A 23,367-nucleotide genomic window follows, 5' to 3' on the forward strand; every position below is an offset into this window, starting at 1 on the left:
GAAGCAGCAACAAAAATACAATTAAAAATCAATTTATTGAATGCACTGTGCCTGTTCTTCCCAGCTGTTATTCTTCACAGACACATTATGGACCACCCGAATAATGCTTGTGGTCCACCAATGGTACGCACACAACAGCTTGGGAGCCCCTGATCTAAAGAGCACACTCTTTTCCTACTATTGCATTTACAGAATAAATGGGGATCCAAACAGATGATCTGTCATTCAGCAACTGTCATTCATACATGCCTTACTGTGTCAAGAATAATCACTGTCATATCCCTGTGTTGTTGCTTTAGTTCATTTTGGCTACTGGGTGTCTTATACCAACATTGCCCAACTACTAATTCTGGAGTAGTTGCACGGGTAGCTAAAATTAAACATGAAGGGGATTATAGTCCAAATTGCGAGTGAGGAATCTGTGGCCCTCTGGGTATTTTTGGACTTCAACCTGGTACTAGCAAAACATTTAAGCAAAGGAGCTTAAAGATGCATTTGGGGTGACTTTAAAAAGCCAGTGGAGAAGACCTGCATGCTTCTTTTGCCCATGTTTAGTGTGGGGTACCATTTGGTCTGTCTCACAGAATGCCTCTGCCTACACCACAGCAGGTAGCAGGGTAGAATAGGATCATGCTGCCACGACTAATTTAGAGATCGAGGGCAAGAGAAGGGGGCAATCTTGAGCCTGCAAAGACACTGGTGACAATGACATGGCTGCGTAATTGTCATTCACACAGTTTTATCAGTTGTGTCCAGCAGAAAGCAGTATTCAGAGGCTTAACATTCAACAAGAATAAATAGCTAAGATGCATATTATATTGCTAATAAAGATCTGAACAATTAAGAGAAAAAGATTCTTCAGATTCAGAGCCTGGGTTACAGTGATAAAATGAATTTACTGGGTAAATACTTGCCGTGCACAGTTTATTGTGTGTGAATACATCATGAACTTTTTAGAATAGTTGTACCTTTGACATGCAATTTAATCTTCCATTTATTCAGTATTTAAGGAGAGAGGACAATGCGTTAATTTTCTTTATCTCCATTTCTTCTTCTTTTTTACCAAGCTGCTAAAGCCGTGCTTTCTTTATTGCAATTCATCCATACATAATCCTCTGTAGTAGTTTTTTTTTTAAAGTGCATCTAACATTTTCAGACCCAACTTTATAAATTGGTTTGATTTATTTCTGTCTCTAAGGCCTAAAACCATTTATTAAAACAACAAAACATTCTGCTATTCTGGTGATGGAGGAACAAAGTCTCCCCGTTTACTGTGTAGTGAGAATTGACAGATGGCCAAATGGGGTGATAGATTTGATTTTAATGTGTCTTAAGAGAGTAAATGAACCAAAGGCAATCTTCATCTCATGTGAAAAGTTGGATTTTTGTGTGGCTTGTCTGCAACATTGAGGTGCAATTCTCACAGCACTTCATTGATTTTCCAATCAACCATGACCATTCAGATGGCAAAAAGCAGGGTCACAGAATTTTTATAAAGGCTCTCCTCTCTCCACCCACACTGCATTTCTCTGGAACAGCTTGCACAGACTTGGGTGCAGAGTGCATTTACACCATTTACTGTGTGCTTTTCTCCACCCAAATGTCCGTATGGGTTTTGCAGATTGCGAATTTCATTCTGCATAAAATGAAGCAACTGTGTCAAGAGAACCATTTGCATCCAAAAGTCAGTTAGAAGAAAACACATTCACACCTCCCCAGTTGTTATAAGACAGGTGACAAAGTGGATTGCATGATTGGTTGAAGCTTGGCAGGGGAGCCAATAGTGGCACATGAACAACACCTGATGCTGCATACATGTGGTATGCAATAGGACACTATGCCATTGTAATTAAAAGCTTCTGTCTTTCCTTTTTGAAGCCCCAGGCTGCTCACTCTGGACTGGGGGAAAGGCAAACCTGTACAACAGACATATAGTCTATCTGTCTCCCATGCCCCGCCCCATCCCTGGACAGACAACTGGGTCATATCCCTGCTCTGTTTACATTGGAGTGCCCTATTCATCAAGCTTTATGAGTCCTAGGACTCAGCTGCATTGGCAAAGGAAAAGCGCTTCATATTTGTTTGTTTACACCTTCTAACACTGTGACACCAGATGGCACTGTGGAGTCCCGTTTTTGCTAACCCGATTTCTCATACAAAGTTTGCAAACTGAAACGCTTCTTTGATGTGTCTAGATCCAGCCCTAAACAAGACAAAACATAATTGTTTGACTAAGTAAAACCCATGAAGGAGGACTTGTCTGCTATAGTGGACATAGTTCCTGCTCAGGTATTCTGGTCACTTGCTCTGCAGAGAACATTCTCCATTTGCTAGAATAGAATCATCTGGTGTCTTCCACATGTGTCATAAACAGAGATGGGCAAACTATGCTTTGCCAGATGCTAAATTATTACTATGGCGGGGTGGTTGGTTTTCTTGGAAATTTTCTATTGCTAAGGCTGGATGACCTTGTAAAGCCCTGAAGAGCAGCTCTTGTCTCCCAGCTACAACAATATACTGATAATGAAGAGAAGTTAAAGAAAGTCAACAAGATGTATACTGTATTGCAAAGTGTACATTTCAGTGAGGCTTACAAAGAACCATCTAGCACAAAAATAATTATTATTGTATTGAAGCATGCTCTAAGCAGCTGACAACAGACAGGTTTTCAGATAAGGTCCTGTTTTGAGGATCTTCCTCAGTAAACTTCTTCACATTATCAGTATATTGTTGTTACAGCCCTGTGCCTTTCAGCACCTTTTCATGGTTGTTATATATAGCACTGGCCCCTTGTATGTGATTTTGATCTTGTCTCATTGCTGTCAGAAGGTAAGTTTTGGAGAAAGAGAAAGGGTTGGGAAGAACTTATATTTTGGCTCAGAACATAAACATATCTCCAGCACAAAGACAGGCCTGCTGCAATTCCAAAGATCAGCAGCACCCCTAGAGATACTGTGCCTGCATATCACAACTGTGATACATGCACGCTAGCTGTTGTATATGCACACCCCAGTCAAGCCCTCTGTATCCGATTTCCAACTGCTATGACTGTGGTTGTTGTTGTTGTTTAGTCATTCAGTCGTGTCCAACTCTTCATGACCCCATGGAATAGACAATGCCAGACACTCCTGTCTTCCACTGCCTCCCGCAGTTTGGTCAAACTCATGTTGGTAGCTTTGAGAACACTGTCCAACCATCTCATTCTCTGTCGTCCCCTTCTCCTTGTGTCCTCAATCTTTCCCAATATCGGGGTCTTTTCCAGGAAGTCTTCTCTTCTCATGAGGTGGCCAAAATATTGGAGCCTCAGCTTCAGGATCTGTCCTTCCAGTGAGCATTCAGGGCTGATTTCCTTCAGAATGGTTAGATTTGATCTTGCAGTCCATGGGACTCTCAAGAGCCTCCTCCAGCATCATAATTCAAAAGCATCAATTCTTTGGCCATCAGCCTTCTTTATGGTCCAGCTCTCACTTCCATACATCACTACTGAGAAAACCATAACTTTAATTATATGGACCTTTGTCTGTATAATTATAAATATGACTGTGGTATATTTATATTAATATATTAGCAGTTTTCATTAAGTTTGCTAATTCACATAGTAATCTACCAATTTTCAGCATGCTGTTGCAAATCACTACAAAGGCAGTTGTGATAGTGAAAAATTAGTGGCTCTACATGGCAAGTGATTACTCACCAGTAGTTCACCACACAGAACAGCCTCCCCCTGGTTGGAGATCTCAAAAAGTTGCTCATATGGGAACTGAGGTCTTCATGTATCAATCTGCTATGCCCACAAAAAGCTAATGGCACAACAAATCAATTCACGTCCCACACCTCTCTTTTTCTTTTTGCCGCTATAAACTAACGTGACAGCTGTTCTGGCACATGCCTTTAAACACTGTCCTCAGTATCACACTTGTGGAGTTATAATAGCAGAAATATAAGCATAGTTTCATAGATAGTTGGTGAGTCATGTACTTCTATAGAAAATGTGCATAGTGAGTAAGAATCATGTCCTGCAAGCCTTTGAAAATAGGCACATGGAGATATGAATTACATTTTTTAAAAGACATATTCTCTCTCTTGCTTTTCTTGCATGGAAAATGGAGATGATTCATTTCACATAATTACATTCTTGCCTTTACAAATGTAATGTGTATGGACCACATGGAACTTTGATTCTTTCAGCATTTGAATAGATTGGAACGTTTGGGGATATTAGTGCAACTCACTGTAACAAAAGTCTGGAAGTCGTGAATACATTAATTTTTATCATGAAGAAGCATGCAATAAGACTGGACATTTATTCCTGCAGAGGAAAGAGAAGAGAAAATATTTTCTACAGTGTCATCACTGAAAATTCAGTTTGACTATTGCACCATAATAATAGCTTCTGTAGGGTAGTGATGGGACTAGGAATGAGATTAAATGACTCAGCACCAATTGTGTGAGATTAATAATATCTTTCAAAATTATCTACATAATTCATACACATATTTTCAACTGTTGTCATTTCAGATGTGCAACTACATAATATCATGGGTCCCTTTTCAGTACAGAATCTTTTGCCACTTTGATTCATAGCAAACTAGAGATTACCCGTGTGTAATTTCTCATTTGTTACTTAATCATCCTGACAGCTTTGGACAGAGGATAAATCCATTATTAGCTATAATAAATATGAGCCAAAAAGAAAACATTGTCATAATTAACAATAAATGACAGTTCAATTAAAAACTATGAATAACCATGTTTATTTTAAAAACAAAACATTACCATTACAGATGTGTTCTATATTTCCAGTCACTAATCATGGAATTTTTGCTATTTGTAGTAGTAGTATTTCATAGCCTTATGTCTTCAGGTCACCTAACAGAAAAAAACAAATTCACTTCAGTAACAATAAACTGAATATATAAAAAAATAAAAACAACAGAATCAGACAAACCACTAAAACAGTGTTACCACAATAACCAAAACCACCTCCCTTATTAACACAAATACAAACACCATTATAAAACTGACCATTAACCCACCACTAACAACAACAGGAATATTGTTGTTTAAAATTACACAGAAGTATAAGAAAAAGGAATGGACTACACCTGATTCTGAAAAGATGGGGACACCAATGTGATCCACTTTGGGGGCACATTCCATAAGCAGGAGGCACCATGTAAAAGGCCTCTCTCTTGTCATCTCCCACTGTGTTTCTGCCTGAGGAAACCCCTCTGGTTGGTTCCAACACCAACTGCTCTAGGGCACAGACATTTAGGGTATCTAGAAAATTTACCTCTTTGTCATGACTAGAACACATATATAGCCAGTCTATGTGAAGGTAGTTGAAGACACCCATTACTACAATGTCTCCTTAATCAGATGGGTTTTTGATCCTCTATCAATTAGTGAGAAAAGAAATTGCATTCAGAAATTACCAAATTTCTCTTTGTGAAATCCTCATGGGTATGGTGCAGGGTATGTGTTGTGTTTTGTGAGTGTTCTTCCTTCCATTTTGCAGATATTCTCACCAGTGTCTTCTGCAGCCTTTTCAGGTGCCTGCATTCTGATGAAAGCTTGTGAGCTAACTCCTCTCATCGGACCTTTTCTGATTAGGAAGCGTGGGCAGCTGGGGAGGCTGCAGAGTGCTGGAGAGATGGTTACTGCATAGAAGAACACACACACCGCCTCACAACAACAAGGTAAGCTGGAAACCCCACATCCACAGAAATTCTCAAGTGACCTGAGAATGAGGCAAAAAAACAGAAGCCTGTTTTCACAGAGGAAGAAAACCTTTGAGAAACTGGAGGACTGATTCTGGCATAGTACTAATCTAGAGTCCTGCAGGGTTCAGGGGGGGAAATGTAATACAAAGTGTACTGGGTCGGGGTAATAATAAGAGGTCAGTGATTGAGGACTCTCTGATGCACCACTTCCATGATTGCACTTTCCCCCAGCTGAAAATGAATCCATACATTTATAAACATTTCTTTGGCAGATCCTTTGACTTTCTCATGTTGAGACTCCCAACTTTAAAACATGCAAATTTCATATTCTTTTGGCCTCACAGCCAGAAATATGTGAGATTAACCGATAAGGCAATTCGTAATATCAAATGAATGTAAATGTATTCATCAATTCAAAGCAATGCACAGTCTGTTTATATACACAATACTCTAATAAATAGCCATGCATTAAAAAATAATGAGGTTTTCTACAAAACAACATCCTGTAGTGTATCAGGTCATAAAAAGATGCTTAAAAAAGGCATAGAAGATTATGGGTAAAATCTGATTAAAATACAAAATCCCTGTTATATTTGCAAGATAAAATAAATGTTTTATTAGTTAATTGTAAACAAAAGCACAAGTGCAGTAAAAGGTAATTAAAAATGTAAAAGTGCAGGGGGTGATTTATTTAACTGCAATAATTTTAATATTACAAGTGGGGTGTAAATTGGTAGCAGGCCTGTCATACCGAAATCATTGAAAGTTGCTCATTTTTTTACAATGAGTTATGGTCTTTGTTCTCCTTTTTTTACTTTCATTTTAAATATTTTAAAATGGCTTATGAATAATGCTGCTTCTAGGCTTTGTAGATCTTAACACAGAATCAGGCATCCATCCCCCTTTGTAGATGAGGATGTTTTAAAAAGACATCATAGAATTGGAAAGGACCTCAATTTTCATTTGATCTGAACAGATGTAAGGTCAATAGTAATAAACAGAAATAAGATCTTTTAATAAAATACCTTTCAAAAGTCACTTAGATTTTCTTTACTATGTTGTTTTGACATTTTAGGCCCAGTAGCCACTGTTGTATGAAGTAACCTCTTCACTGTGCTCCATGTACCCAACAAAAAGTACTGCATGGTTCATCTGAGGACAACAGTATAGGGGAAACAGGTTCAATTACCTGCTGTGTATAACCTGTCAGAGGCTTAGTGCTGTCCAGCTGGCCATAGATAAGACTCCGGGCTCCCAGCCAGTTCCAAACAATTGATTTATTTGACAAAGTTCAAATGTACATCTCCAGCGTTTCCATTAACCTCCTTCCCCTTGTGCACAATTGCTCCCTCTAATGTTACTTCCTCCTTTTCCGCACCCAGCATGCAAGTCTGCGAAAACTCCTCCCCTTACTTCCTTTGTGTACAGCATGACTTGTCCCAGGCTCATCCTCCTCCCCCTCTACGTCAGACTGACTGTCAGACGACAAGCTGCTGATAATCTCTTTAGGCTCTCTATAACTGCTGGTTTCTGTCCTTTCATCTTTTCCCGTTTGCCTCTCCCTGACATAACCAACCTCACAGGGATGTTGTGGAGATCAAATGAACCCCAAATAAACTGCTTCCAGTATCCTTGGGGAAAGAACAGGATATAAATGGAATGAAAAATGTTGACAAAGGATCATAGAATTCTAGAGTTGGGGAGGACCTTGAGGGTCATCTAGTCTAATCCCCTGCAATGCCGGAATTTCAACCAGATCATACATGACAGATGGTCATCCATCCTTTACTTAAAAACTGCCAAGGAAGGAGAGTCCACCACCTTCCGAGGGAGTCCATTCCACTGTTGAACAGCTCATACTGCCAGAAAGTTCTTCCTGATGTTTAGCTGGAATCTCCTTTCTTGTAGCTTGGAGCCACTGGTTGGTGTCCAAGCCTCTGGAGCAGGAGAAAAGAAGTTTGCTCCATCCTCCATGTAACATTTTAAGATGGCTATAATATCTCCTCTCAGTCTCCTCTTTACCAGGCTAAACATACCTCAACTGTTTCTCATAAGGCTTAGTTCCCAACCCTTTCTCGTGTGGGTTGCCCTCCTCTGCACACATTCTAGCTTGTCTTCAGAACATCAGAACATTATAGCTCTGAATGTCAAGGTGAATTCACAGCTGCATGCATGTGTGAAATAGCCATCAAAGACCAAGTGTCGCAGAGTGAGCTTTCACATCACTGGATAGCACTGTAGCTACTGTGCCATTTTATAGAGGAACTTTATATGTTTAGCTACAAGTCAACGAGTGATATTGGTAGCTTTAGGTCTCCACATGTGAAATGGAAATGTCAAGAGACTGCCTCACTGGGTTCTTAAAATTTTGTTTCTGAAGATCATATAGCCTTAGAATTGGAAGGGATCAAGGGGCATATCACCACACTACCCGCCATGCACAGAGTAGAATTCATAAAGTGTGAGAAGATGACCCATTTTAACATCATACTTCCACTTACAGCTCTAGCAAAAATCACAAAGGAAAGCCAGTGCCTTGGTAGAGTGTTAGAGAATAACTTAACTGATACCATCCCTAAGCAATCACCTTCACCCTATCAAACAAATCAGCTAACAAGCTGATCCTGAATGAGCTATACTATACTGCTAGGAGAAAGCAGAGGAACTTTAAAGCCATTCTTTAACTATCCTAAAATCACCACTGTCATTACATGAACAGTGCCCTGGAATGGTGCACTGTTGTGCATCCCCCACAATCTATGAGATTAGCACAAACTTAAATAACCAACACAATAAAGGAGAAATAAAACTGGTGAGTTCTGCCCCGCTTCCAAAGCATCAGATTGTGTTTCAGCTGTAGCATCAGGAGCTGATTCCTAGCCCTGAACAGGCCTGCATAACCTGTGATCCATCACACCAGAGGTAGTCCTTCATTAAGATATTATAGCCTACTAAGTGTTTAGTATCTCCTGTTTTACAGTCCCAGGCTGGCAGCAAAAACAATTTTATTATACCCTCTGTATACTAAGCTGGCGAGTTGCATTTGACTTGGTCAGAAACAAGATATTCAAATGTAAGATTTGGGTGAACATGTCTTCTACATTACAGGGCAGAGTTCTCTGAAGGCATCCAACATTTCAAGGACTGTATACGCTGGGAATCTGAGGTAAGAGATCCACATAGCAGAAGTTGCTCCCATATCCAGTCACTACACAGAGAGAGCTTAAGGTCCTAAAAAGTTTACTGCTGTAGAACGTTAGGCTTCAGTAATGCAGTTCTGGATGTTTATAAACACACACAGGCTTTATAGATAAAGATAGAGATATATACAAGCACAAAATATTTCTTTTGCTTCAGTTTCAAGATGTAACACAGAGTATGTCCAGCTCATGGACAGAAGTACAGACCAGGCACTGTATAGGGGGCACTGGGCCATTACCACAGCAACTGGTTTACTGACCTTGCACCTGTTGGCTTATCTCATACATGGGATGATTTATGCTCATGAAGGAAATTAACCGCTTCCTCCATGTCCCATTCCAAGTCTGGTTTAAGATAAAGAACCATAACAAGGGCAAACAGGAGCTTTGAAGTTGTCCATTAACTGAGACTGAGCCAGCACCCAGATCACCTGATCACAGTCTTTCCTCCTCAGGTAAAATGAATTATATTTCTGTTTAAATTATAGCACTTATTTCTAAATTTGCATTTATACATGGAGTTGCATTCAATGCTGCTATTTTGCTAGTGCAGCAGAATTCCACTTCCTCTCTTATCCCCTGTAGCCTCCTGCACACCCTCAAAATCTCTTCCAGAGGATAGGAAGACCCTCCAGAACAGATTCTGTGCACAGGGAGAGAAGGGGAAGGGATGTCCTGTTGCCCAAATATAACTCTGTATGCACAGTGTTGGATATGCTTAGTGTTGCCAGCTCTGACTGAGGAAAATTCCTAGAGATTTTTTCCAAACAGAGATGAAATTCCTGTGTGTTGCTTTCCCCCTCCAAATGTTGGTTAGAATTCACAGACCCCTTTAAACAGCAAGCTCCCAGGAGAGAGAGTGTCTCCCTAGACAACTGCTCACTCTCTGAGGCCATATCTGTCACCCTTCCTAAACTTGGGATATTTTCCCTGCCTGCATCCAGGCAGCTGGCACGACAGCTTCAGAATGAAGGACTTGAAATTAAAAGTGATGTTTTTTTACCTTAAAGCTGGGTTGGCTTGCCCTCGGCAATGTGAAAGCGGCCACCTTACTTCAGATAAATATTTATAAATATAATGCATAAAGGGGGGATCTAAAGTGGAAAACAGGCATACCTCTTACATACTTTCACTCACTTGTTTCCAAAAAGTTAAGTAGCACTTAATTTCGAGTTATTTCAGCAGTTAAGCTTACATGTCTTTCTACTATTGAGGGCTAGAATTTTTTTTTTTTATTTGCTATGAGAAAGAAATTGTCCTTTAAAAGAGCTGAATGTTAAGAGAATTAAAAAACAACACCACCACCTACCTACTAGAATACTCTTATAGGTACTTTGACTGAACAAACTCACCAAAACGATTAAGTTTCTCTTACTGTCACTCAAAGGTCTGATTCCCTTGTACCTGAAAATACTTCCAACAAATCCACCTGGCACCCACACACTTAGCACAATGCATAAATCGTGCCTTTCTACTTGGAATCTACCATGGGCGCTTCCATTCTGTGACATTGGATACAAAGTTGTCAGGTCTGTGTTCATGTCATCATGACATGATGTTTGCCAGGAGAAAGGGTAAGCACTTTTGACAGACCAGTCAGGTGACCATAATCTCTCTATCTCGTTTCTTGTTGATTGTGGCCACTACTGTACCAGCTTTTATCACTGCGTCACTTTGTTGTGGTGTTCTGATAAGTGCTGTCCCCCACCCAAAACAGAATGAAGCCCACTATCTTTATATGCTTTGATCAGGCAAAGGATCTAGCAAATAACATAGTCGCAAATAGTTATGTGGACAGAAATTATACATACACATTGTCTAGCTGAAATTTTGGCAGACGAGGAAACCACAGTCTAAAATGCATATATACATATAAACCATATTTCTTGATGTTATATTACAGGGATCGGTCTTTGAAAGTAAAGAAATAAAGGACATTCATTTAAATTGGGCAGGAAGGCAAAACAAATAGAACAAGTCTCTTTTGAAAAATCACAACTTATAAATAGCAACCCAAACTGTCTGTCTGACTTAGTGGGCATATGAAGTTTAATTTAGTTCTCAGTATGTCAATGAATTCCAGATGATTTTTTGCAGTCGTGTATTATGGGTACCATATCTCTGGGTTTCATAGTGTCTTCAGAAGCCAGAACTGTGGCTGTTGTATCTTTTAAGAAATGGTGTGTGAGTTTCTTTTAAAAAATAAAATTTAATAGGTAGTCAAATGAAACATGGCAGAAAAAACAATTCTCTCTCTCTGGAAAAGCAAAAAGAATTAGTGAAAGGAAATGAAAACTTCAGATGTTTGCTTTCTCATGTCTTGCTTGTATTGGCCCTGATTCTGGAATTACTTATGAGTATGTTTAAACTTAAACACCTGAGCAGCCCCTAGGAGGTCTGAAGCAAAAGAAAATTACATCTGTTGTAAATTATTAGGGGGATCAGGTTCATGTTGCTGAGTGATAGAGACGGAATGCTATTCCTAGGAACACATAAAAATGATTGGGAGAAGTCTTCACAGAGTTATTAAAGCAAAGCACCCTTTTGCCCTGGGTGTAGGAGACAAGAATCAGGCTAAAAGAATCAATAGCAGATTGCACCAAAGTGATGAATCATGAAGCACCACAATAATAATAATAATAATGAGGTGGTGAAGCAAGTGATCACTTAAGTGCTTTACCACAAGCATGGCTGGCCCATCCATTAGGCCAGATGACTCACTCCAAGCTGCAGATTTTGAGGTATTATTAGAGGGCCGCAAAGTATTGAAAATTTACACACACACACACACACACACACACACACACAATATGTGTGTGTGTGTGTGTGTGTGTGTGTGTGTGTGTGTGTGTGTGTGAATGAATATATGATAGAGGAAGAACATGCCATGTGGATTTTCTGTCTCACACATCAAAATGTCTTGAGCTATGTCTGATCACAAGCTTAGTTCCAAGTTAGGTACACCACCATTTAAAGCACGTACACACAAAGGCAGTTGTTCAGACACCAGCTCCACTATCTTCACTTTTTATCTATGATGACAAGAAAAGTCATCATGGATAGAATAGAAGCCCGAAAATGAATCTCTGATTGGTTATTTTGTTCTGATTTCTTCCTCTTGCGTGTAACCAGTTCAAACAGAAACCTTAGAACCTCTCAAATGCATAGATGAAGCTGAAAGTCTGTGTTTTATAGTGAGAGATTTCATATTACATTCTCTCCTCCTGTAAAAGAGTGGGGTGGTTGTGTGTGCATGTGCAATGAATAGCTTGTAGCAGAGGCAGATTTAGAGAAGCACAACTAGTTTGGTCACACTGGGCATGGAGCCTTGAGAGCACTGCAGGGGTTGCCACAACTATGACATAGAATGGAAGGTGAGAGGTGGAGAGGCAACAATTTTTGGTGTTGCACAGGGCACTGCTGGAATTTGAGACCCCAAGGACTGCCACTGCTTGGAGGACAGAGCATTCATAGTCTCTTTTTGGTTCTGGAATTCTTTTCCCACATATAATTTTGACCTATCTGGATCTTATATGCATCACAGCAACAACACTACAGCTAATTTTGAAGAGGCACCATCATTCAGGCCTTTCTTCATGAGTGGCTGAGGTCATATGATGGCCATAGGAGAAGCCTGACCATGCTAGAGCCAAGCCCTTGATAATCCAGTTGTGTACACCTACCACCAAGCATAGCATTTGGCTTTCAGTCCATGTTGATAAGCCAGAGGCTTTTATGATAAGTACCATGCTTCCTAATGTCATGCGAGTGAACGGAATCTTAAGATAGTGTGAATGCGTGTGCCATGATGGAGTGAAAATGACCACTATGCGGGGTGGAATTTGCATTTTGATGCAGATCATGAGAAGTGTAAAGCAGTAACACAACTATGGTAAACTAATTCTCCAACTCATCGTAAATCTAACTTCTAATGCTCAGTGACGTATCTCATGGCAGTGTAAAGAAATGAAAACATATGATTCAGATTAAAACATAAATCTGAAATATAGCAACAGAGATTGGGAAAGAGTATAATGAAACCACCAAAGTTTGTCCTTCTTCAATTATTTTGGCTAGACCAAATAAATTGTGATTCGTATGAATTCAACCACCTTTAATATTTTCCCTTGGAAAGGTAGGAGAGATATATATAGATAGATCAGTAGATTGATAGTAGATGTAAAATGTAAATACAGTGGTACCTCAGGTTACATACACTTCAGGTTACATACTCTTCAGGTTACATACTCTCCTAACCCAGAAATAGTACCTTGGGTTAAGAACTTTGCTTCAGGATAAGAACAGGAATCGTGCTCTGGCGGCGCGGCAGCAGCAGGAGGTCCCATTAGCTAAAGTGGTGCTTCAGGTTAAGAACAGTTTCAGGTTAAGAACGGACCTCCAGAACAAATTAAGTACTTAACCCAAGGTACCACTGTATATAATGTTTAAAATTCATTTAATATGCCAGGGTTGTATTTAAAGCCACATCTAATGAAATATTAAATTTCACAGGAGCCTTCCCATTGATTTCCATAGGGTATGTGCTCTGTTTTCTTTCCCTCTTCAACTTTGAGAGCAACAAATGGACCAGCCATTAGAAGGTTAAGTGTCCAATCTTTCACGCTACATTGAACTAAATGGAGCTGGCAGTGGTGCAGTAGTGTGAAGATCACAGCCTAAAGGTGCAATCCGAAAAAAAGATAACTTTGGACTTAACTTTTATTGATACAGATGGGATTTATTTCCATGTTTATGTGTTCAGAATCAGGACATGAGAGAGTAAATCCTAAAAGGAATACTGAATTAGAAATTCTTAGCCTGGAAAATAAGAAAAAGTGTCATTAAGTACTTCAAAGGCATTATTATTATTATTATTATTATTATTATTATTATTATCATCATCATCATCATCATTATCACCACCGTTACTATTATTCTAATTATTATCACTGTTGTTGTTGTTGTTGTTAAAATTTCTATACCACCCTTCATCTGAGGACCACATGCCATTCTTCTATTATTCCACCACTGAGCAGCTCATATCACCAGGACGGTCTTCCTTAGGTCTAGTCTAAATCCCACCCCACCACTCAGTAATTTGAAGCCAATGGCTCAGGTCCTACCCTCTGGAAAAACAGAAAATGCATTTGCTCCATCATCTATATGACAGCCTTTTAGATATTTGAAGATGGTTAGCATGTCAACTCTTAATTGTCTCTTCAGGCAACATAGGGAAAAGACAATTTTCACTAAATATGTCAATGAGTGCTCTAAAACATATGCAAACATTGGTTTATATTGACTGACATATTGATGTTCAGATTCAGAAAACAGAAATGTTAAATGCTACAAAACATAAGCCTCTTTCAAATTATGCCATGTTCTATCAATGAATGAACAGTGAACAAGGCTGTATCTAATAACCTCATCCCCAACAATAGGCACTTTGGCCTGCCCCACCCATTGGGATCCATGCATTCAGCTCAGATGTCTACAACACAGAAGCCTCTATGGGGACAGCAGTTCTCATGATCTAGAACATTATTGAACATTCATCCTGCTTTGCTTATGTGGTTGTTAGGCTATGTCTAGTCTTTATTTAGCGTTTGTTCCGATATGTCTGTGGATAGATTATATAACAATCAGCATGCACCCTGATTTGTTTGTAAAGTCCATCAATCATTTGTTCAGTGAAAGTCCTTATCACTAGCTGCAAAAAAGCGTGTTTCCATTGTAAAGGGCAATTGTTGCGCTCGGGTGACATAGTGATTTAGTCTGCTTTAGTTGTGCAAACCTAAATTTCCAGTATGCACTTGAATCACTCTTGCAAAATGCTGACCATCTACAGGTGACTTTTTGTTCCTACAAAGCTTTCTTATTGAGCTGGGCAGGCTCCAGTCAGATTTAATGGACTGCCCTAATGCCCCTATTTAAAACCTCAGTCTGCCCAGGTACAGAGGAAATGGATAATGAAGAACTCATAAACTGCAGCAAAGGTGTTCTATAAAGCCTTCTCTTTCTGTTTTCCCATTCTCTCTCTCTCTCTCTCTCTAACTTGAATGTTTCCACTTCATTAATTTTACACATTTAAAAGTTTTACTCCTCCTATCATCATTAGATACCTGAGAAAATGTTCTCATTGCTTATTCCACTTAAAGGTTTCCAAATGATTAACTTATTCTTTTTTTATGACATAATTCTCATTGAGTAGAATTTCATTTGTTTTCGCAAGAAGGAGAAATGGGTAATAGCTATGCCCAGTTTCAACATAATACTACAACCTAGCTCTGAGATCCTGTGTAGAACACTATTCAATGTTTTGTAATTAGCCAATTTGCTAAAAACATCAAACCCAGTGGGAAGAGGTTCTATCCAGAGAAGGATTACTAATTAAACTATTCACCAAACTTAAGCATCAGCTTCCTGGTAGAGGAGTTCATTTAAGGACACTTCTTGGTGGACATACCTCTCTTCCATATCATCTGTAGAGACCCTTAGTATGCAGCATACACTGTAATAACATATGGACTTTATCCTTACTGAAAGGTGTATGTTTTTCCATCATAATGTATTTCAGTGAATACTGTAGGTGAAAAGGATCATAATTTTTTTTGTACATGTCACAGCAAAATTTCATTGATAGGTTCAGTCAGATTCTATGCGGTGATTTGGGATTTTAAAAAGGATACCAAGATAATATTATCATCTTAAATAGATACATTGAAATTTTACTTATATTTAGGTATATACTGCATCTTTCAGTATTTTTATAGCTGTCACTGGCAAACCTAAACATATGAAACCAGAGAGCTCACATGCTTCCATTCACACGCATGCCTGGCATGTCCCATTTTCCAGTTTGCACTTTTGGCTACCAATGGCAATCTTTCCTTTGTACAATCTGAGGCTGCTTCAAGTATGTGAAGAGGAAGCTGATATACCTTCGCCTTTCCATTGCATTCCATTTTGGCTTTCCTTGCTCCTTCTGGGGTATAAAAGCAGAGACATAACCTTGCCAACAAAGGTCCGTATAGTTAAAGCTATGGTTTTCCCAGTAGTGATGTATGGAAGTGAGAGCTGGACCATAAAGAAGGCTGATTGCCGAAGAATTGATGCTTTTGAATTATGGTGCTGGAGGAGACTCTTGAGAGTCCCATGGACTGCAAGAAGATCAAACCTATCTGTCAGGGAACTGACATCGGAGCAGAGAGGAGAGGCAAGGCTCCCAGATTCTGCCGGAGAGGGGACAAGTAAGGGAAGAGCGAGAACGTCCTCTGGGGAAAGAAATTCAGGTGACACCAGGAAGAAGGGAGAGGTAGAGAGCACTTCGGAGGGGAGGCTCCGAGACTCTTGCAGTGAAGTCAGTGAGCAGAGTGGAGGACCACCGCTGGGCACGCCCACCCTGCGCAGGAGGCTTCTGCGCAGGGAGGCGCGCAGGAGGTTGTCCGTTAAGGAACTTTTATGTTGGAGGAAGTTTAAGCGCCGCCCACTGATGGATTCTAGCAGTGACTGAGCCAGCCGCGCAAGAAGGCTGCTCAGCCAGGGGAAAAACGCAACCACCCCAATCAGTTGGGAACAGCTGGAGGTTTACACACAAGCAACCCCCAATCCCATGATACTATCCACTCTGAAGGAAATCAGCCCTGAGTGCTCACTGGAAGGACAGATCCTGAAGCTGAGGCTCCAATACTGTGGCCACCTCATGAGAAAAAAAAAGACTCCCTGGAAAAGACCCTGATGTTGGGAAAGATTGAGGGCACAAGGAGAAGGGAACGACAGAGGACGAGATGGTTGGACAGTATTCTCGAAGCTACCAGCATGAGTTTGACCAGACTGCGGGAGGCAGTGGAAGACAGGAGTGCCTGGTGTGCTCTGGTCCATGGGGTCACGAAGAGTCGGACACGACTAAACGACTAAACAAACAACAGGTGGTATTATGAGGTTTCTCAAGTTTTGAGTAAAAGACACAAAAAATATCATTCTCCTAGTCTCTGCAGCACAAACGTGAGTTTTCATTCTATTGAGATCATGATGACACCCTAATAAAACACAAACAATATCATGAATATAAATACAGACAGTTTTCAGCAGGCATGTGCACACTTCCTGCAGATCCCAAAAATTCTACTTTCTCCAATGCAAGATGTTCAAGTATGTAACGGAGCAACGGCTTGTATTTCTCTCTTTTCAAAATGTTTTGCACAGGTGACATTGTTAATTACATGCTTTTGAATTAACTTAGAGCAGAAGTGGGGAACCTGTGGCCCTTCAGACAATTCTTATCAGACCTTAGCCATTGGATCTGCTGGCTTGGACTGATGGAAGTTGCCATCCATCAACATCTGGAGAACCACAGGTTGGTCACCCCTAACAGAGACTACAATGAGAAATATAAATATTTGTCTCATGGATAGGTTGCATCTATGCCATTGAGGGAATCAGAGGTCAGACGGATAGACCAAGCTATAGAAAGGAATGGAGAGTAATTCAATAGCTGGTGCTTCATCATTTATTCTGCTTCCAATGCTTTGGTTATGTCACCAAAACAGCACCACCTGTGTATGAGAGACTGATATCAGCAGACTTGGAGGAAATCACAAGCTTTGTGGAAGTATAAACATGTGAGGCAGGGGGAGACAGGAACCTTCCAAACAGCCAACCAGAACAGTACACCTTCCAAGTGCCCCAGGAAAAATGGGACATCCTGTTTTTTCACAGAAGATTTCGGGGGCCATTTTGGATGCCATGATCCTGTGCGTTCTCATGCCAAAAAAGCACTTTTTCAGGATGAGAGGAAGGCACAGGCCACGTGACTTGCCCAGGAATGCCTTCTGGAAGACACAGGATGGTTTTGCATCAGAAAAAGTTGGATGGTATGGAACTGTGGGTGTTCAGTCCCATGGAAGGCTTATTGAGGGTGGTGGGGAAACTATGGGAAGGAGCACTTGGAATCCTGAACATCACTACCCCACACTACCACATATTTTTGCAAGTCCCCCTTGTTATCATTTATTGTCATCCCCTTCAGATCTTTGGAACTGAAAAAGGCAAGGAATCAAACCCAATAAAAAACAAGATGCAACAGAACCTCGGCCTATGTAACCAACTTCATATTCCTCCCTTGTTTACTCCTGACTCCCATCCCCTCTGCTGTTGAATTTTAGGTTGCAACTCCCTTGGGGCAGGGACCTTTCCTCTTGCAGTGTGCACCGCACTGTGCACACTAATCCAATACAAATAAACAGGCGATGCCTGTACTGCAAAACATGACTCCTCCAGGCACTGTTACTGCGCTCAATTCACAGGCCTTTTCAAACATGGTGGTGGGTGGTACTGGTTAGGAGCAGGCTATGTTTGAAAGAAGGAAATCCATAACAAGATAAGAAGAAAGCAGTATCAATTGCAATAACAGTTGTAGCACGTTCCACTTTTTCTCTATACGATTTGAACCAAGTATAAGACCTAGCAGGGGTTGAAGATTATTCCTTTTGTCTTCTGAACAATAGGGTTTTTATCCCATCAGTTCTCTGTTACTTCCATCCACAAAGTTAGATACCCACCCAAGTTGTTTCAGCAATTATTAATGAAATATAATACCGTATATCTGAATTGCTGTTTTAACTGGATCTGTTACTTGAACACATAGTATTCAGAGCCCTCCAGAAATTGATGGAAAAAAGAGTTCACATTTTTTTAAAAAAAATGCCCTAGGAATTACATCATGCAGCTTGAGAGCCAGGCTGTGTACACACTATACCTTTAAAGGATGTTCAAAGCATATTATTGCCTCAAAGAATCCTGGGTACTGTAGTTTGTTAAGAGTTTCTGGAAAAAGTAACACTGTAAGGGGTAAGCTACAATGCCCAGAATTCTTCAGGGGAAAGAATTTTCTCTAAAGGTATGGGGTATACACAGCCCCAGCTATTGAGCTGAGTGTTAAATGTCAACCTGGGAAAATAGAAATGGGGAGAACTGCCAAATGGTTTGAATATTATTCATGAAAATTAAAAGGTGTGGTGCACATGCATCAGCCGGGGGGAGGGTGGGAGTCACCATTAGACATTCCTGGTAGGAATATGCAAGTTTTATATTCAAAATTTCAGAATCATTATTAGTTCACAGTCCTGATTTCAAACATAAGTGATCTTCTCCTTATTGACAGGCAGTTCATGACCACTGCACAATCTGACACACGTAGTTTGATCATATTGCATAATGATGCTTCCTAAAACATGCTCATATCCACAGACACTTCATTCTGGGTGACCTCTCTTCTGTATCCCAGAACATGTAATTTACTTAAAGCTATTGGTCAAGGAAATGATGCATTTTCCATGGAATTCAACTTTGCAAGTTTTGAATTCTCAAACTGGAGAAGTATAAACCTCACGGGATTGTTTATGACTGACACAATATTTTATCTGCATACTGAAAAAACACACTTATCAAATGAAAGAGAAGAAGAGAAATTACCGGAGATTTGATCTCCCTTACAGCTCCTAATAGTAAAATACGCTGTGTGATTAATGAACCTGTCAGCTGTAATGGGAAGAATATGTAACAACTAACTGTGCATTACTTGTTTGTGATTTTTATCTTATATAAACTCAGCCAAGTGTAATATGATAAGATTAACTCTTTATACATTTAAGGTAACATTAAAGTTATACATCTTTTTCTACATCCCTGTTCTTCCAGTTGCATTAAAATTGAGACTTCAAGAATGCATTTCCTTAAATCAGTCCTTATTTAGCATATCTGAGTCTTGCTATAAATATTAAGACACGAGAGAAGAAAGAGACATTGCAATCTCTAATGTGTGCTTCCTTGTCGCAGCTAGTTTGCTCCTTCAGGTCTGTTTTCTACTGCTCAATGACTGTTTAATTTGGTGATGTGGAGTACACCCTTGCAAGGACACTGCTGGCATAATACTACTTGTGAAAATGGGTAGAGGGAAACTGGTTCTTTGGCTTTATAGGCAAGCATCCTTTCTGAACCTCTCCTTTCTGAAAATAAACATACAATTACAAATCATACAGCATCTAGCACAGTGCATTACATTTGCTACTGCAGGCAGAAAAATCATTATGTGGTCTGCCAAGATCACAATCTATTATCAGTTGGGCCCTGACAGAGGGACTTTGGAAACCACTGCCCTAAGGCCATGGGAGCTCCATCACATCTCCTTTCAGTGTCTGAAAACACACAAGGACTATACCTCCAGTCATGAGTTGCTTCAGGATACATAGCTCCTAACTACAGCCTGTGCTGTTAGGACTGGTACGCTCTACACAACCTCGATCTCATAATAAAGCTGTCCAATCTGGACGTAGCAACTGTCATTCATGTCTGCCTAACCTTGAGGCTAGACTACTGTAGTGCACTCCTTCCCTGTGGGTCTGCCTTAGGGCAAAACTAAAGGTTACATGCAGTAATGGTCCTTTAAATGCTCCTTTTAACAGAATGGGGGGGCGGTGAGGGGGTGAGGGAGGGGAATTGCTTCGGGACAGAAACTCAGGATAAGAGTTTGGTGCAGTGTTCAGCCATTTATGCACTTATCTGTGGCGTTTCTGGTGCAAATTTGCCCACATTCATTGGTGTGTTTTAGATGCTTGACTTAGTTTATGCCCTTTAGATGACTGTGCATTCCAATGTGTGTTACGATTACTCTGCTGCATTTGAGAGCCTGCCTTGCTTGTTCTGCTGAATGGAGTCCTTGAATTATGTTCTAAAGTCCTTCCCTGCTAGCACCTCTGCCTATGTTTGGAACTCCACAGGAGAAAGTGCTTTGGAGTGGGGAAATTGCAAGCAGGCAAGGAAAGGCTTCTTCTTCTTCTTCTTCTTCTTCTTCTTCTTCTTCTTCTTCTTCTTCTTCTTCTTGTCTTGATCACTCCTCATCCAGAGCATATGAAAACTATGAAAATTGTGGCTAATAGCTGTGTTCTGCCTCCACTGTATACCTCTGACAACAAAAGTTGCTGGCAACCACAAGTAGGAAAGACGCTGTTGTGCTCGAGTCCTGCTTGCAGGCTTCCCATAGGAATCCGGTTGGCCACTGTGAGAACAGGATGCTGAACTAGATGGGTCTTTTGTCTGATCCAGCAGTGCACTTCTCATGCCCTTATCTAAAGGGAGAGAGGACCACAGAAATTACATTGCAGCAATGCTCCAGGTTCTGCAATGCAATTTCCTCTAGCCCTAGTCAGCATGGTCAATGGTCAGAGATGATAAGATTCATAGTCCCACATCCGGACGGCACCATGTTGGCTACCTATGCAGGGTATTAATAGCAAGCAGAAACAGCAATCTAGCTTGCCAGAGTTCCCTTGCCCTACCCCCAGCTTTGCATCAGTTCCTCAAACTAGACAGGTACACATCAAAGTCTATCAAATGCTGGTTGCAAAATGGGCAAAACTGAAGGAGACAGGAAAATAATTTCACTGACCCATTTCACTTGTTTATGAAAGGCCACTGCTTCTATCACTTCTCTGCTACGTCCAGTAGCTGCTATTAGAATCGGCAATTTAAGAAATCGTTCTGGGGAAAATAACATTTGCATTCATACTATGATTAAACTTAAAATAGTCACAGGGTCTCTGATTTTATGCATGTTTCAAAAAAATATATTAACAGATGATTAAGCACTTCAGAGAGATGGAGGGGGAAAGGCATTTACAAGGTTTGTCTTCAGTGTTGGCAGGAAATGCCTTCTCTGGCTTGTTTTCCTGCTGCTGCCATATGAGAAGTCAGTTAATATGTTAACATGTTTGGCATGCCAAAAGAAAAGTCCTTAAACCGCACCCACAGACATTAATGATAGACTTTGTAAAGGTTATTAATAATCTGCATTCATGTTTTACTGCCAGATGCCAAGAAAAGCACTCTGCTCCTTCAATAAAAGCACTCTGCTATTTGAATTTGTACCGTTAAAGAGCAAGGAAATTCTTAGGAAGGGTATTTTGAGTAACTATAATAATAACGTTTCATTTGCATTCATGTCAGACAACGAGAATTTAATATTTAATATTTTACATTCTTATTCATTATTTACCACTAGGATACTGCAGGATGGAAGGGGCATCAAGCAGCCCACAGAGAAGCGGGGCTCAAAGGAAATTAAACAGAGTGCAGCCTTCCTCTTCTCTTCTCCTCCACTTTTTCTGGGGTTAGAGTTGCTGGGCTCACCTAGCAGGTTCTGGGAGCAGGCCAAACTCTCTGGGTCTTCAAAGAAACTCCTACGCATGTTGAAAGAAAACATGGAGGAAGTTGTGGGGCCATGTGGAGTAGCCTCACTCACTACTCCATCTCACCATCCCTTGACATCTTCATGTCCAGCTGGCATGGGAAGGAATTCTACCTACATTCAGGTGCACAGGAGTATAGCTTTTCCATGGAGGGAAGGACACCAATCAATTGGGGTTGGGAGGCAGCAGAATGAGGCAGTCAGTTGGGGAGAAGGTGGGGGGGTGAGGACGGGATGAGTAATGGAGGAAGAATGAGAAAGACTATAGGGCATGAGACCTGCCAGGAGGCTACCCCTCAAGGGTGGGTTGGGTGTATGGAGGAGGGACTGGTCACATGTGCTGATGAGTTGGACAAAAGGGCTGCCTGGCCATTGCTGGGATCAGTCAAATGGTCCTTGCAACAGTCCTCCTGATTGACTTAGATAAGTCTGGTTTCTCCTCATTTATGAGTATGGTGTTATACCCTGGATTCAAGCTTGGGGTCCCCTGAGACACATACATACACACAACACATAGTGAAACAAGGTAAAACATTCCATTTACAGCCCATGTGCTCCTGCTGTCTATGGACCTTTGGCTGGGAGTGGAGTAAAGAAAACTATCCTATGGTGTTTTACATTTGTGTGGTTAGGGAGCAGTGGTTAGGGAGCAGCTCTGTGGAGCTTATCATATGGGAACCCTGGGAGCACCCTCTGTTATGGCCAGTCATGCAAATATGAGTGGGACCATGTTACTCCAAGACTCAAACTTCCATCTCCTGCATCCCAGTCTCTGTCCTGTCTGAGGTGCCCCTGAATGTTGCCGTTGTTGGTGTGTGGCTGTGGCTGCCTCTTGTTGCATCCGCCCCAAAATGAGTTTTTTCTTCCCCAGAGGCTCTCAAACCCTTGTCCAGGAACTTGTGTGTGTTCTAGATGAGCTATATAAGTGTTGTATTGCATGCTCTTTCCACCCTTTCTGTGCTTTCTTCCAAACTGGTGCTTGTGAGGGGCACAATGGGATTTCAACCTCAAGGGATGCATGGAGACCGGTAGCTCCAAAACCATCATTCCCTGAGCTCCTGACGGCTCAGTGGTGCTGTGAGATCCTTTTGAATGCTGAGTGTGTTTTGATTCAGGGAGGTGTGCTGGGAGTAGAGATAAAAGGATCTGTCACAGTTCTCTCAGTTTCTCATTTGTCCAATCTTAAATTTGGTTCTCACAT

At 40.7% G+C, this 23,367-nt stretch overlaps 1 long non-coding RNA gene across 1 annotated transcript; it reads right to left on the minus strand.

The window, feature by feature from the left end:
* Positions 1-6,523: 6,523 nt before the first annotated feature.
* LOC310713641 lies at positions 6,524-21,601 on the minus strand. Its single transcript, XR_014529376.1, has 3 exons — positions 21,369-21,601; positions 7,296-7,354; positions 6,524-6,926 (listed from the first exon to the last, which is right to left on the minus strand). It is a non-coding gene; the product is annotated as an uncharacterized lncRNA (long non-coding RNA).
* Positions 21,602-23,367: the final 1,766 nt, after the last annotated feature.

This window comes from Podarcis liolepis, assembly GCF_965112155.1.
Source record: "Podarcis liolepis genome assembly, chromosome: 8".
Taxonomy (NCBI): domain Eukaryota; kingdom Metazoa; phylum Chordata; class Lepidosauria; order Squamata; family Lacertidae; genus Podarcis; species Podarcis liolepis.